The sequence below is a fragment of the Panthera leo genome, chromosome A1 (assembly GCF_018350215.1).
Source record: "Panthera leo isolate Ple1 chromosome A1, P.leo_Ple1_pat1.1, whole genome shotgun sequence".
In the NCBI taxonomy this organism is placed as follows: Eukaryota; Metazoa; Chordata; class Mammalia; order Carnivora; family Felidae; genus Panthera; species Panthera leo.
The window spans coordinates 50,079,199-50,096,195 of NC_056679.1; the positions used below are offsets into that span (position 1 = coordinate 50,079,199).

At 37.7% G+C, this 16,997-nt stretch overlaps 1 long non-coding RNA gene across 2 annotated transcripts in view; it reads left to right on the forward strand.

The window, feature by feature from the left end:
- LOC122213821 overlaps nucleotides 1-16,997 on the forward strand; it is a 311,434-nt gene that overhangs the window by 96,145 nt on the left and 198,292 nt on the right. For both annotated transcript variants that reach the window (XR_006199642.1, XR_006199644.1), the window contains exon 2: nucleotides 12,990-13,038. This is a non-coding gene — a long non-coding RNA (uncharacterized LOC122213821). The remainder of the gene's footprint in view (nucleotides 1-12,989; nucleotides 13,039-16,997) is intronic.

Sequence of the window (16,997 nt, forward strand, 5' to 3'; positions counted from 1 at the left end):
TCAAAACTAAGTGAAGCAGAAATGATAGACACTTTTTAAAAAAGGGTTCATTCAAACAGTGACAAAATTTGGCTCGATCCTTATGTTTTCTGCCCATTGAAAGCTTCTCTTAGTGGGATTGCTAGCTTTTAAATGGTGTTCATGGAAAGCTATAATCATTTTTTTATTATAAAAAAGATAATAGGATAAAATGGAAAGTTGGAAAATAATGATGTGAGAAGAAAAATGTAAGGAAAGCAGATGAATAAAACAATCACTTGTTCTGAAGCTGGTTATTTATCTACTGATCAAAAGGGCTTTAAAAAAATATTGAATAGAACTTCACTCATGGGTTCACCTAGATTTCTTCTGAATCAGTCACAAAAAAGAAGGGAATTTTTATATAGTACTTTCTATGGTATACTATCTTTTTCATGGGAAAAAACAACCTTTAAAATCCACAGGTCTACCTTTTGAAGTTTAACCCTATTCTGCTGAACCTGTAGAATGCCCAGGCTTTGGCCACTTGGGAATTAGAATTATATTGTGATCATCCGAGAGCCCAGTTGCATGAAATATGCTGTGAGAGGTAGAAAAGGTATAGAAGATATGGTCCTTGTTCTCAAAAAGCTCACAATTTAATTTGAGAGAAATTGCCTCATTGTTGCATACACATGCTCTTGAGCTATCCTTGAATCAGGGACTAATTATTTACCTAGGGTTTACTAGGGAATAAAAAACTTCTTACACATTTCTATATTCTGAAAATCCAACAAATCAGGAATTACAGAATGTCAGAAGGGAAAGGGACATTAAGAATCGTTCAAGTCTGTCCTCTGGAAGTGCCAATTGGGGCAATTGTTTCTTTGAAACATTGTGAAGGAAAATTTTAGAGCATTTTTTGAAATATAAATTAACAAGTTATCTAGGATGCTAATTGATTTTACTTAAGCAGGTTTGAAGTGACCAAATGTCGAAGCCAATCTGAATGCCAAGGACAAGCCGAGGTTTTTAATCAAAGGAACTTATGTCTTTGACCTTATTTTTCTGAGCACAGGAGAGGAAACTAGAGAATTAACCTTAGAGTAACATGAGTAGGGATTATATATGTACATTTTTCTGAAGACTTTAGTCCATAAAATTTGACTGAAGAACTGCCATAATTGACACCTTAAATTAGGAAGTTATAAAAGAACTTGTATTCCATTTTATATATGAATCCAGAAATACCGCCTTTTCCTGGAGTGAAAATTTTTAACTTTTAACAACCAAGTGGTGTGATGTGCACATCAGTACTGCAATGTGCTATTATTATTGCACTGATTAGGACAAGGAGTCTCACAGATGTTAAATAATTCTCAAGGTTACAGAACTTCTTAGAGGCACAGCTGTCATTTGAAACTAAATCTATCTGATCACAAAGCCAGGGCTCAGGGTACTGACTACAGCCAGCTTGTTCCTAAGCAGCTAAGGGGCAACATCTGAAAATGGCCTTGGACACCCAGGTTTACAGGAAAAACAGCAGAGGACTTCTCCCTCTGCTTCTGTGTGTGGGGTGACCTCGTTAGTTGCCCACTTCAGGGTCCCTGGCTACCCTGAATCCTGACTGGGGGATATGAGGAGAAAAAAAGTGATCAGCTCACCACAGGTTTGGTGGTGCTTTGAACTCTGGTGTTCCTTTTCAATCCACCTGCTATTCTTTTTAGAGCCCCCAATACCTGTTCACATTGTGACATTGTAGGTGCATTCAGTGAGAGAGAAAATATGGAGTGTCCTTACTCCATCTTGCGCAGAAGCAAACCTTCTTATACAAATTAAAAATGTGTATTATTTAAGAAGGGGGAAAGACTTGGGAAATAGTATGGTCGAACCACCTGCCTTTACGTTGCAGAATCACAAGACTTTCAGACCAGGAGCTTCTTCCCTCTTAGCAATCTATAGAGAAGGATTCTCCTCGTTCCTTCCAGTGTTGGATCACCCTGTTGGTCAGAAAATTTCATAGATGAGGATGGAATCTTCTTTATTGATAAAGGGAATTCTTATTTAACATTTCACTTAATAAAATTCACCAAACATTGAGTGCCTACGATAGTTGGAAAGCTGGTATTTTGAGAAATGAACATTCTATTTGTCAGTCTCCCTCTGCTCTTCCCCAGTAGGTATCATTACTTATTCCTCAGCGTTAAGCTGGACAAGCTAATTTGGCTTCTCTCTGGAGAATTTGCTCTGGTAATGTAGTCCCTCAAGAGAAGTTTCCTCACCTGTCCTCAGCACCGAGCAGGACATAGGTCCAATAAGTACTCCTAAATGGATGAATTGTCCTGAGGCTGGAGCCTTTAGAAGTGAGGTGCCAAATTTAAAGAAATTTAGGAACATTAACATTTTTAAAGAAAGTATAAGTCAGAGAAAGACAAATACCATGTGATTTCACTCATATGTGGAATTTAAGAAACAAAACAGATAAACATAGGGGAAGGGAACAGAGAATAAGATAAAAACAGAGGCAGACAAACCATAAGAGACTCTTAAATACAGAGAACAAACTGAGGGTCGCTGGAGAGGAGGTGGGTGGAAGAATGGGCTAAATGGGCGATGGGCATTAAGGAGGGCACTTGTCAGGATGAGCACTGGGTGTTGTATGTAAGTGATGAATCACTGGGTTCTACTCCTGAAACCAATACTACACTGTAAGTTAACTAAGTTGAATTTAAATAAATAAATTAAAAAAAATGAGTGGGGGCTTTTCCACTGTCCTTCCAGATGCAAATTCCAGTCTGAAAACCTAGTCTGTTCATCAGAATTTCCCTCACTCTAATTTTCTGAAGGCATAGATATTTTGTGTTTCCATGTTTTGCTGCAGACTTATCCCTTGGGCACTGCATTTCTCTACTGTTAGGAAGAGTCTGTAGATAGACTGAACTCTTAATTTTCATCAATACCTATAGCTCTGAATAGTGTCACCTTCTTTCTTTCTCACAGCCTGGTTCAATAATGCTTAACAATTCCAGGGGTAATAATGTCAGCCCAGGTTGACCTGTCAACATGGAGAGAATAACAGGGACACAAAAATGATGTGGTTTGGGGTGATGATGGTATGGGAAATAACTTTAGATTCCACTGATATGCTATTTACAACCTAATCTAGTCTCATCCTCTTTCTTATTCCTGTTCTTTCTTGCACTTTTCATCTTTTTGCCGAGTGGGAGAACCTACCATCTACCTATATGGGTGGGAATGCTTCTGCCTATAAAGTCTCTGATTTTTTCACTGATCAAGGCAAAAACATGCATCCCGTTGTTTAGTTATACAATCTAAATGTAAGCATAAAGAAAACAAAAGCAATGCACACCATGGAGAGGCATGCTAAACTGCTGTTTGTCAGCTTTTTCCAGAACAATGTGTAAAATCTGGAAATTGCCTGTCAGTAATTTGTTCTACTTGGACATTGCATGGAGACCTTAGTATTGAAACTGTACTTCACTTCTGTTCAGTCTAAAGACTTGGGCCTATGGAAAATGGGTGAAAACAAAATTGTAGTTTAGATTGCTAGGAATAAGGACCCATGTCCTCTTTAAAGAATGACAAGAAAAGTCAGCCATTGATGGGTCAAATTTATTTTTTAAGATCTTAAACCAAATTCCATATTTGTACATGGGAAAGTATTTTCTTTCTGCTCAATTAAAAAAAAAAAAAACTACTTGAGTTGCCAACTAAGTAACGGTGAGTCACTGGATTCATTTACTACCAATCTGAAAACTAAGTTGGGGGAAAAGAAAACTGCAACTAATAGCTACACAGTAGATTTGTGGAAGCACTGTATAATTACAGCACTCACACAACAGATAGTCCTCCAATCTGTCCTGAAGTATTTGGCCTTAGGTAAGGGGTCTGATAATTGGTCCAGTAAGTACTATGGCTTTTACGACCAAGCACTAATACTTTGCTTATAAATGCTCAGTTTAGCAATTGGGCACGAGTGCAGAAAAATTTGCACAAAGTGAAGGCTCTTGACAAAGTAGTATCTGACAGCTCACATGTCTTAGAAATGATGCAGTGCTTAGTTCTGATTGCGTGGGAAGGTGAGTGTTAAGGGTTGAATATTTGTGTCCCCTCAAAATTAATTGGTAGCAGCCCTAACCCTCCAACGTGGCAGTGTTTGGAGGGGGGTCTTCAGGAGATAATTTGCTTTAAATGTGGTCATGAGGGATGGGATTATGAAAAAGGAAGAGAGACCATATTTTTCTCTTTCTGCCATGTGAGGATACAGCAAGGAAGAGAGTCCTTATCAGGAACCGAATCAGCTGACACCTCAAATCTTCATAATTCTGAGGAAAAATAATTGATAGACACTGAATTACAGATCATTACTGGCTACTGTTAAGCTTTTGACTTTCAAATAAAATCTCAGATAGACTAAAACCTCAAAGAAATGTAGAATAAATTAATTTTTCAATTTAGTCTTTTTTTTTTTTTCAGTTTTGTGTAAGGTACTTTTATAGCATTGGTAATTTTCCAATCACTTTGATATAGATTGTTAGAAATTGTTCTTTCAGCTGAAAGTAAAAGGAAGAGCATGACATTGAAGAAAAAAACACAAAGATCTTTTTTATTCCAAAATATAGTAATGTATTTTAGGTATATATAATTCAAACAAAGAATGGATAGAGAAGTATGTGGAATTGGAAACTCAGAAATGTTTATTTGTTAAGTAGGCTTCATGCCTAGTGTGGAGTGAAGGATCTCAAGACCCTGAGATCAAGACCTGAGCTGAGATCAAGAGTAAGATACTTAACTGACTGAGCCACCCAGGCACCCCGGAAATATCTTCTAAATCAACTTACCTTAGAGACCTTACATTGCATTCATATCTGAAAAATTCAAGATTTTCCAAAATAAGAACTTAAAACATTTCTCAGGTCAGTGTTGAGTATGTCCTTCACCTTTTCTTCCCTAACCATTCTTACTCCTTAGGCGAAATCTCATCAACTTCCCTGGTTTTAGATAATATCCGTAAGTTTCTGACTTCCAGATTTTTATCTCTAGATCTCATTTCTCCCCAGAGCTCACACTCGTGTATTCAACTTGCTATTTCACACTTATACTAGGAACTTCAATTCTAATTGGCCCACAGATAATATTTCTTCTCTAAAATCTCTAATATTTCTTCTCCAGCTTACTCCTCCTCTGTCTTCTTGAACCCAGTATTTTGCACATTATTTTTCCATTGCTCAGGACAAAACTGTTGGCCTGCCTTTTCTTGACCGCCCTTTTTTCCCCATATTTTCAAGACATATTGATTCTACTTTCAAAATGTATCTTGACCCAACCTATTTCAGTTATTCATCTTTGTGCAACACTATTCCAGATCCATTGAGATAGTTTATACTCTTGAAGTTTTAATTTTTCCTTTTAATTTAGGTCTCTGGGCCTCTGAAATTTGTGTACCTAGTGTGAGGTTGGATTGTATTTTTTCCCCTCTTTCTCCTTTTATATTTAACAAGTTTCTGTTGCTTTCAATTTTTTTTCCATGCTGATATTGTGAACGTTGAGAATCCAGTCACAGAACTAGCAATTGGCTTCTCTCAGTTTCTGGTTTTGAGGCTGTATCTTTGTCACTCTACCTCCTGAGGTTCAGAACTTCTAGTAAAGTAATTGCTCCAGGTTGACGAATGGTCAGCCTCTCCTCACGAAGGTGAGTTTTATGGAGTTTTAGTTGTAAGTAGTTCGCATGAGTCTTGTCCCGTCTTATATAGAGATCTCTTAGCCCATAACCCCCCAGAAACTCAGTCTTCTTTACTATCACCTACTTCCTGTCCAGGAGTCCATGGAGCTTGGATTTAAGGTCCACTGTTTTTGTTTTATATTTGATCCACTGATTCTGAGCCTAATTTTGTCTCATCCTTTTTATCTGTTAATATTTTATCTGTCTTTGTCATTTGTTCAAGCGGGAGAGTTGGGTTAAGGCACAGACACAGTTATGTGGAAGTCAAGGATTGGAAGTCCTTCCACAGGATTGGAAGTCAAGGATTGACCTTTGGTGATAATCTTTGACTGCAGTGTTTTAATCCAAACAAGTACTTCCAAAGGTGGCATTTCTAGTCTCCAAGGTAGACTGATAGAGAAGGTGTTTTGAGCCAAGAGTAGCTTTACACATCCCTCATATCTCATCATGTCTGCCAGTACCATCAAGAGAACTTGGGAGTAGTTACCTGACTTGAGAGAGGGAAGCAGAGGACATTCTCTTCTACAACTACATGTCTGGAAATATTAATGATATAAAACAACCACAGGATGAGTGACTTCACATTGAGTGTTATCACATTATTGCTTTAGCACAGTAGCATAATTTTGTACGCCCCCAAAATTGTTTCTAAAATATCAGTGAAAATGTATAGAACAGTAATTGTGTGTCATAACTAAGTGTGATAGATGTTTTCACACATTACATATTTTTATCCTCATTTTATAAATGAAATCTCAAAGGGTTATATTACTTACACAGTTGGAGTAGTTTGGATGTGAGCTCCAGAGTCCAATATTTTTCATATTGCTATACTTTTATAGATGAGATGAGAAGCAGTGGGCCCCAAGAGAAAAGATGACTAATGAGACTGATATTAATATCTTTTCCATTTCATTTAGTTCCCCTTATAAATCTTGGCTGCCACCATTCCAGCATTCCTCATTCATTCATGCATTCATTCATTCATTCATTCAATATTCTGTGTCTGCAGTATGCTAGTTGTGGTTCTACAAAGTCGAACAAGTCATGGTAATTTACCGTAACTCACTAGAAACACTTGTTCTTCCTGTCTAGCATCCCTTAATAACTCTGAAATACTTTATATCTGGCAATAAAATATGTACATATTTTCATCCTTGAATCATTTACAAAATATATCCACTGTTTTTCATATAATTGGCTAATGACTTAAGGAACAGATAAAAACCTCTTTCAGATATTTACTTTTCTTTTTTATTTTTAGAGTTTACTTATTTTGAGAGAGAGAGGCAGAGAGAAAGAGAGAGCTGGGAGGGGCAGAGGAAGGGGTGTGGAGAGAGAATCCCAATCAGGCTCTGCACTGTCAGTTCAGAGCCTGATGCGAGGCTCAATCCCACAAATGGTGAGATCATGACCTGAGCTGAAATCAAGTGTTGGATGCTTGACCGACTGAGCCACCCAGGTACCTCCAGATGTATACTTTTTGATGGAACTATTTGTCGAAGAAAACAACTTTTTATGTAACGCTGAAGGTCTACATTAAGAATATTTTTATGATCTGGTCAGAGAAAAGTTCTGCACTTGCAAATAAGGCATTATAATAAATATTAAAAATTCTCTACAGCAAGGTACATTGCAGAATACTAAATACTAAAATAAATAGCATGGCTCCTGTGCACACAAATTCATGAATTTCTTTTCCCCCTACTACTTGCAAGTGCCTTAAGCACAGATTATGTCTCACCTGTCATTTTTTTTCCACTGGCAACTTGGCACCTGGTGGATGCTCAAAACATATTTGTAGAATGCATTATTTATCGGATAGATGGATATTCTTTGTTATTGGTTGAGTGGATGTACTGTAAGGAAGAACGAATGAATGAAATGATGGCTGTATTTATATGCAACACTCTGTAAGATATTTGATACTTCACCATGTATCTTTAGAAAAGAAAGCCTGATAGTGTTTTGGGGGACATGTAAAAAAAAGGCCTGATAGTATTTCGGGAAGTGTGTATTTAGTATTTGGCTTTTATTCCCAGGTTTCAGAAGCATGGGACTACAAATAAATGCCAACTTCCTCTTTTGTATCTTACTGCCAGACAATTTCTGTTATTCCAAATTTGAAAGCATCATCCAAAATCTATATTTTTTCTGTATTTATCTACTTACCTATTGCTTAGATACACAGACTATCAATAAAAGCTTGAAATTATTTTCTTTTTTTTTTTTTTTTTTTTTAATGTTTATTTATTTTTGAGACAGAGAGAGACAGAGCATGAACAGGGGAGGGTCAGAGAGAGAGAGGGAGACACAGAATCCCAAGCAGGCTCCAGGATCTGAGCTGTCAGCACAGAGCCTGACATGGGGCTCGAACTCACGGACCGTGAGATCATGACCTGAGCCGAAGTCCGACGCTTAACCGACTGAGCCACCCAGGCGCCCCTTGAAATTATTTTCTTGTACATAATTTCATTACAGCGGTACTCACTGTAATGAGCTATTCTGCGATAGAGTAAGTTGTTTTTAATTGTTGGATTAATGTAAGTAATAAAGAGATGCCATATAGCTTTCTATTTTATGATTTTTTTAAATTATATTTGTATATATCACTTAAAACTGACAATCCCAAAAGAAGCTACTTTTTTTTTTTGTTATAATTTGTACATGGGAAAATGAAACTCAGAGAAGTGAAATGACTTGTCTATTTCACAGTCATGCCAGACATTCTTCTGGGTAGGAAGAGACAATCACTACCTTAAGAGAACTTACAGTCTTGGGGAGTGGGAGGACAAATAAAGAGATAATTACATTATAGTAAGTGGAATTATACTTAATGCATGTACAGGGTGCTGTGAATATGTGTGAGATGTATATTTATATCAATTTGTTCAGAAGTCTGTGGAACTTCAACCAAGTGTATGGTTCCAAGTGCAAGGCTTATTCTACCATAGCCAACCTTTCTCTTCTTTATCTTTTTTTTAATGCTTATTTATTTTGAGGAAGAGAGAGAATCCCAAGCAGGCTCCACGCCCAGCAGTGTAGGGCCTAACATAGAGCTCAATCTCTCAATCGAGAGGTCATGATCTGAGCCCAAATCAAGAATGGGATGATTAACCAACTGAGCCACCCAGGTGCCCCTCTCTCCCTTCTCTTTGATTCAGTCTTAGACCTAGTGGAAGTTGGTTAACAGAAGTAAATATGACAAGTGAGAAATTAAACTTCAAACGAAGAAAAGAGCTGGGTCTTGACAGTGTTGCATTTTGATATTTTAGAGACTTCTAGAGAAGGTTACTGAATGAAATGGGGGAGTGGGCAAGGAGGGACAAGAAAGCAGGACTTCTTAGCAGAAATACTAGTAAACAATTGACTTTAAACTCTAGGCCTGTCTCAGTTGCTTGCTCAGGGAAACCTACCCAGTCTTCCAACACACACATAAGACTTTGTGACTAAGAAAGGGTGAGTTGCATACTTAATGGTACCCTTAAAACTGAGTAGATGATTATGAAGATTTTTTTTCTGCTTCTTAATTCACAGCAACTCCTGGTTGAACTAGAGATGACTTTTCTTTCCAGTATCTCTTGACTGGGAATAGAACATTCATGATAATGAAATTCTAGACAACAGAAAATGGATGTACTGTGGAGTTCCTTGGTAATGAGATTTGAAAATAGAATTTTAACTGGAGACTAATATTAGAATATTCCTGAGTAATATCTGACCTTTATGGCTTGGAGCACCAGAGCTTCCTTCCCTTGCGTATTTGCATTTCTAATATCCTGAAGTCATTTCCTGTGTGTCAGTTTTATCACTGCCCCACTGTTTAACTGTGCTGCCTATACCCTCCCTCAAATGTCTGTTCTTTCACCATGAATTTAGGACTGCAGAAATGACGTCAACTTCAGGGTAATTTAAATTCCAGTGATCAAATTTTCTGGTTTCCTGACCACTAGCCTTTCTTTCCTTGTTTCTTCTGTTCCCATTATTTTTTTAGCAGCTGAAAGTTTCTTGATATATAAATATTCCCAGCCCCACTCTTTTTATCTTGTACCTAATTCCCCAAAGGGCTTGCTGCAGTGATTCTCGCCTCTTTCCATTATCTCCCTTAAGTCATGGCTGAAGTTTTTGTCCCATCTTAAGAATATGGATTTTCAGCAAAATTGAAAAATATAATGGAAGAGTTCCAGCTTCAATTAAATATTTACTATTGTATTTGTGAGTCTGTGGATTGTTTCTGCATAATTGTTATCTGATATAATCTTTCCTCATCAAAGTTATAATTTCTTAATTTGTTAAAATCTATATAACATACAAAAATATTTGGTTTTCAGGGGACCTGGCTGAAAGCTGAAGTTTTTTTTAGTATAATATGTATTTTAAAAATAGCTTTATTGAGGCATAAGTGTATGTAGGTTGTAAAATACACACATTTTAAGAATAGAGTACATGAGTTTTGATAAATACATGAATGCAATTACCACCAAAGTCAAGATTTAGAACACATTCATCATCCCTAAAAGTAATCTCTTTTTCCTTTTCAAAGTTCACATTCTATGCACAAACCATGGAACCTCTGAACTACTTTTTTTCCACTATATTTTTTTGTTTTCTATAATGTCATGCAGTTGGAATTGTGTAGCATTGCCTACCCGCCCCCCCCCCGCCCCGCCTTCTAACATGGTTTCCAAGGTTTCATTTCTCTAGCATTCTCTATTTTACAGATAAATAACTTGGAGAACAGTAATACAAATACTACAAGAAATTTTGCTGAAGATAGATATGGTTTTACAGAAGTCAGTAGACATTTACGTAAGGATCTGTATATACGTGTGTGTGTGTGTATGTCTGGAAATGGGGCAATACTGACCCACCCATGTATGTGATTTATTCTTGGGACAGTCTTGCCAGCTAATTTCAGCAAAAGTTAGTGCTGCAAAGCATTGTTCTAGTCTTGTATAGGATTAAAAGAGTAACAAAACACAGTATTTGTTCTTATAAAAATTATGGTATAAACATAATTCCATAAGACAAGTAGGGTAGGTGTAATAAGGTAGTACAAAGAAAGTGTGTTGAGTACTTAAAAGAGGTGGGAGGAATTTGTTTGAGATATTAGCACAGGCTTCATTAAAATGATGGTCTTTGGATAGATGGCCTTTGTGGGTGATTAGAGGTTTGGTGAGTAAAGACGGTGAAAACTGACATGCCAGGCAGAGAAAACTACATGAGAAAAGCCAAAAGGTAGGAATTAGAAGAGTGGAGAACACTTGGGGGAAAAGCTTGGCTCAATAAATATTTGCTGAGTGAATGAAAATTTAATATCCTATTCACAAAGTTAGTGCTAATAAAGTAAAATTTAAGTGCGTCTGTATTTAATAATCATGTTGGAGGAGTGTGTTGAAATGTAATGGTAAAAAACCTCACTTCACAGCCTGCACGTGTGGCTCCTTGCCTGACTCCAAAGGGCCTCCCTGACCCATGCCTCCTTCCTGTCCTGATAGCTGCTTTTTTATCCTTCAAGGTTGAATTTCCTTTCTGTCTTCCCAGGAAGCCTTCCTTGACTTTCCTCTCCAGAGTCAGCTGCTCCATCGCTGTGCCTGCTGTTATTATAGTACTTACACTGAAACCATTCAGTTATGTGTAGATCTCCACCACTGAACTGTGAGAAGCTCAAGGGCAGAAATTTTGTTTCACTTGTCTGTGCATAACCAGTTCTTGGATCTGGTAGGTGCTCAACACCGTCTAGTTGCAGGACAGAGACATGCTTAGCTGAGTACTGAGTTGATAGTTTTCTCTTCTGCCTTTATGTTATTCCTTCCTTCAGTCTCAGTGTGTAGTTCTTAGTCTCCAGCTGGAAACTGAGCTGTCTATACACATTTCACAGCTCTGTGCTTTTCCATGTCCCCTCAGCCCCTCATGGCCTTAGCCAGTGTCTCCACGGACCTAAATTCTAAACATCTCTTTAGCTGGAGCTCAAAGGCCTCCTTTATCAGAGTGCTTCTCTGATGTCCAGCCAAAGTGTTTTTGCCTTCTCTGAATTTACGTGATAATTTTCTATACCACTTTCATGATGTTTTCTATTTTCTAGACCCAAAGTCAGAACCTGAATTTTGTATACTTCGAATCCCCAAAAGGCTACAAGGTGCCCTCAGAAATAGACACATATTCAAGTTGCATTCAGTGTTTTTTTTAATTGAGCACAATTTGTCAGGCCCCACGTTGGTGGCTAGCTATTCAATAAATATTTACTAAACAAATGGTTCACTCATCACTTGCTTTGGGGGTAAACTGCAGAGCAACACAGGCTAAATGAAAATGTAATTTGGAGGCAGAAAAAGAGAAAGGAACAAATCAGAAATGTATCCTGTAGCAAATTACAGAATTTCACAAAACCATTTGAAATCTTGCTTTGCTTATGAAAATCTCCACAAAAATCTAGCAACCCTGAGAGCAGTTTGAAAAAAATGATAACCTGGAAGAAATAAACGTTTTCTCAACATGGAAGGAGTTTTAGAGAGTTTTGTAGTTTCTTTTGTAGTTATGAACGTGTCTTTTCAGTAATTACATGGTGACTAATTTTACACTCAAGCTAACCACTTAACTTTAAATGTATTTGATTCTATAGATCAAGTATAGACTTGGAAGCTTTGAATAGAAAGCTAAGTATGGGTTATAACAATAAGGAAATAAAATTAATCTACTTGGAGTTCTTTTCTTTTATCTAAACAAATAATCAGCTTTTATGATTTCAGGGCCATTCATTCCTCTTTCTTTCCTTATAAAAGCATTCACTCTGGTCACAATTTTCTTTGTCTCTTTTGATTACCTTGGGGACTCAGGCTAACACACCACGTCTTACTCTCACTAACTTCATGATTCTTTTTCCCTACAAAGCTGAATGTAGTTGAGGACCTTAGCGTAGCACATCCAAATGCATTCTGCTTCCATAGCAAAGGACTTTCATGTTCAATTTCACCAGGATTTAAAAAGTGAAATATAAATATTTCATTTTAGAATTATTAAATGTTAACTGAACATTTCGAGAAACAACATCATCTTGTTTTCCCCAGAGGGTCTCAGCCACCCTGCAGACTACCCACCTCCAGGTTAGGGCACCTGAGTCAAAGCTATTCCCAGGATGAATAAGCAAGGCTCTGGAGAAAATGATCAGTTGGGGGCCAATTCACTTTAGAACAGCAATGATGATGCTCTTATTCATAGGTGTTGAAGGAATGGTGATACTTGGCGGGCAGAGTCTTTGTTTACTGATTTATTTCTCCCTCTTTTCTAGGAGATACAGCAAAAGCTCATACTGTCTGTATAATGCTTCCACAAGCACAGTGAGTAGATACATTACTATTTTCTCATTAACTTGTCTAATATTTTTTGTCCCTTTAGCCAATGCCTACTTCTTCTGCATTCCTCACTGAGACCTTTTTCTTGTCTCTAATATCCCTCTCAAAAATGGAAGCAGCTTTCTATGTCAAGTATCTACTATTTTCCTTTTTTTTTTTTTTTTTTTGATTGCTCATGGTTGCTCTACTTTCTAAGCTCATTTTTAAATGGCAGAGAACATGGGGGATTTTCTCGGAGCTCTTCAAGATTGACAAAACCAGCACTTTGTAAATAGTTTTATCTTGTGTATACTTGGAAAACTTCTGCACTTGCATCAGACCCCACCACATGCCCTGGGAAAAATTTCAGAAAGAGCTTGCCTTGTGCTGTAGATGTGCTCTGAACAGGGAAGGATCAGTGAATGTTTGTTGAATGAACGAGTGAGTGAATAAGGAACACAAATGAGAGCTAGCCCTACTGAACACACAGGAAGGCCATTCATGTTTTAGAACAGAATCTAAGATTGTAAATACTATTACCGTCTGGCAGACTGTGTCCTGATTATGTTAACATAGTCTTAGCAACAGCGGTTTGAAGATAGAGCTTGTTCTGAACATGTGGTCAACTGGGAATATGATTCTTAGTGAAAGGATATTGTGTGATTTTAGATCTCCTCTACAGTCTTATTTTATTTATTTTTAACGTTCTAATTTTTTTGATTTTGAGAGAGAGAGGAAAAAAGAGAGTGAGATAAAGTATGTGAGAGAGCAGGGGAAGGGCAGAGGGAGAGATAGAGAGAATCTCAAGCAGTGGGGCTTGATTCCATGACTTGGGATCGTGACCTGAGCTAGAATCGAGTCTGAAGTTCAACCAACTGAGCCACCAGGTGCCCCCTACAGTCTTCTGTCAAAACAACTCGATTTTATGTGTTTGATTATTGTAAACTTAATTTTTTATAAGTAGGTTACAAATATACTGTAAATAATAACATAAAAATGCAGGAAGACTAAAGAAACACTACCTTTTACATAGTGAAATACAGTCAAGCTGATTAACATGCCATCTGCTGACTTTGTTACTATTTTTTTGTGTGTTATGAGAACATCTGGAATCTACTGTCTTAGCAAATTTTCAATATTTAATAAGTATTATTAACTATAGTCATCACGCTGTATATTTAATCTGTACACTTAACTCATCCTGTGTAACTGCAACTTTGACCAACATCTCCCCATTTCCTCTGCCTTTCCTTTCTCTGGTAACCATGGTTCTACTCTCTGCTTCTCTGTATTCAACTTTTTTAGATTCCACATAGAAGTGAGATTTCTGTGTCTGGCTCATTTCACTTTGCAGTCATCATTTCACTGTGTATGTGTGTATGCTCATCATGTTGTACAACTTAAACATACTCAATTCTTATTTTAAAAAACTCTATATTTTACGAGTCCCTTTATATGAAAAATTAGAAAAGGTGAAGGTTTAATGACAGAAAGCACATCACTGGCCACCAAGGCCAGGAAGCGGAGGAAGGGATTGATGACAAACGAATATGAGTGAACTTTTTGGGGTGATGGAAATGTTTGATATTATGATGGTGGTGGTCTTGACACCATGCACATTTAAGGCTGTACACATAAAATTAGTGAATTTTATTATATGTTAATTTTACCCCATCACAACTAATTAATAAAGTGAAAAACAAAGGAAATAAATAAATAAATACATCTTTGTTGTTTGGAAAAAAATAAGAAAAAATAAACACTGACTGTGGAGGTTGGCACTGGAGGAGAATCTCATGGTGGAGCTGCCCTCTGAGGCTTTCACCATCACCTTGGGATTATTTGCTATCTCCATTATAGCCTCCAGGGACCCCACTTATCCTTCAACTTTCTGGTCCCAATTTAGAGAAATGACCGTGCTCTTGCTTTACTAATAGCTTAACTGAGACATGGTAGAATATTGTTTTAATATTGATTATGAAAAAAATCAGGAATGAAAAGGAAAACAATCACAGAACAACACTTTGAATCTTCTCGATAGTAACATACTTGCATCTTGTTCTCTGCATCAGAGGATGGAAAATTTTTTCTGTAAAGGACCAGGTCGTAGTAAATATGTTTGGCTGTGGACCATGCTATCTCTGTTGGGACTGCTCAGCTTTGCAGTGGTAGTGTGAAACCAGCCGTAGACAATGTATCAATAAATGGACTCCAACAAGGTATTAGGAGATCAGGCAGGGCCAAATTTTGCCTGCATGCAAAATATATATTTGGTTTGAGGTTATGTCTTTTCTTTGGTTCAATGACATGAAATATTCAGGGTGCCCCTGAATATCACTCTCTACAGTCTGAATTGTGCCCTACCTTTGTAAATGTAAAAAAAAAATCATAATCTTGTCAAAAAATGATACAAGAACTGAAACATCATTGGAAGATGCAAACACATCTAGTTAAGAACCAGAGACTCATTTCCTCATGAAATTTTTAGAAACCTAATACAATTATTCTTGTTACTATTAGATCTGTTGTTTATTCAAGACAGAGCATGCACATATGGGTACATATTTGCTTTGGGTTTCTCAGGGAATCTTGTATAATGTAGAAATAGTTTACTGCTGGGGTCAGATTCATGTATGGTATAGAAGGCCGGAAGGGCCAGATTAAGGTTCGGGAAATGGGGGTTTATAAATCACCTCTGTATGTATTGTACCTACATTCCCACATCAGCTGTTACTGAGACTATTGTACACAAAGTCAGTCCTAAGCAGATCATTTTTTTAACAGAACAAACAAGAACCCAATCCACCTCTACTATTACTCTGAGCTTTCACTCCAAGTCAAAAGCTTAGGTCAATGTAGAATGAAAGCCTCTGATTCTTCTCTGTGCCTTTTGTAGTTAAAACTGACTTAGCAGCGGTGGTGTCCCAACAACTTTCAGGACGGTTCCTGCAGCAGGTGTGTGTACCCGTCTTATTCCAGGCAAGCAGTCATCAGGTTAGCTCACTGGAAGTTGTATGCCCACATCATTTCATAGATCTGCACATCAGATGTGGTCTCATGAATCTGTGCATCTGGTCGCCTCTTGTCTCTGCATGTCTGATGCCTGCCTGTGTTCCTCTGACACATCTCCATCATTGTGATTATTATTATTTGGGGGGAGGGCACTTTCTTACTCTCTGTCATCATAAGATGCTCCAGGCTCATCTTGTATATTTACTGTCTCAGTCCATGAAACTGCTATTTCCCTTTCATTCCAAGGAGCCTTGGTTCATTTTATGGGATTATGTGGATGTATTTCACAATATCTGGATGCAAGGTGTGACAAATAGCATTTTTCACTTAGGACTAAAAATGGTGTGTGTGGGGGGCTCCGTCTTGAAACCTTCTGTTGAGCACTGTCTTTCCAACACTTGTGTTAAGGATGGAGGTTGGTGGTGGGAGGAAAGTATGTACTCACAAGTTTTCAGGTTTTCCCAAAGAGGCACCACTGGTGTTGAGGAAATGCCTTGCCATTTAAAATTTCTCATCACTGTGTATAAATGAAAGAAAAGGAAGGACAGTAACCCTGCGATCTCTACCAGCTGCTCCCACCCCTGACCTCTGAGCTTAGCAGGCTCACCAGATATGACAGTGGATGATGAGAGCTGCTTCATGAGACAACTTGGACTTGGAGTCTTGAAACTGAGATGCTAAGGGCAGCCTAGAAGGGTTTTATATACTATTACTTGTTGTCTGCATTTTGTACTCTACGGGGTGTAGGCTGGGGCTGGTGACTGGATTCAGTCTCCTGATTTGGTGGTTAGTGTTGTGATTCTTCATAGGAACGAGAGGAATAAAGGGTATAATAATATTATGGAAAAGGACTTGATGACTTACCACATGTGGGATAAATGGGGAAGGGAAGAATGAAAAACAGACCTTTTCTGGCTAACTGTGGTTGGTGATACTTGAATAAAAATGGGGAC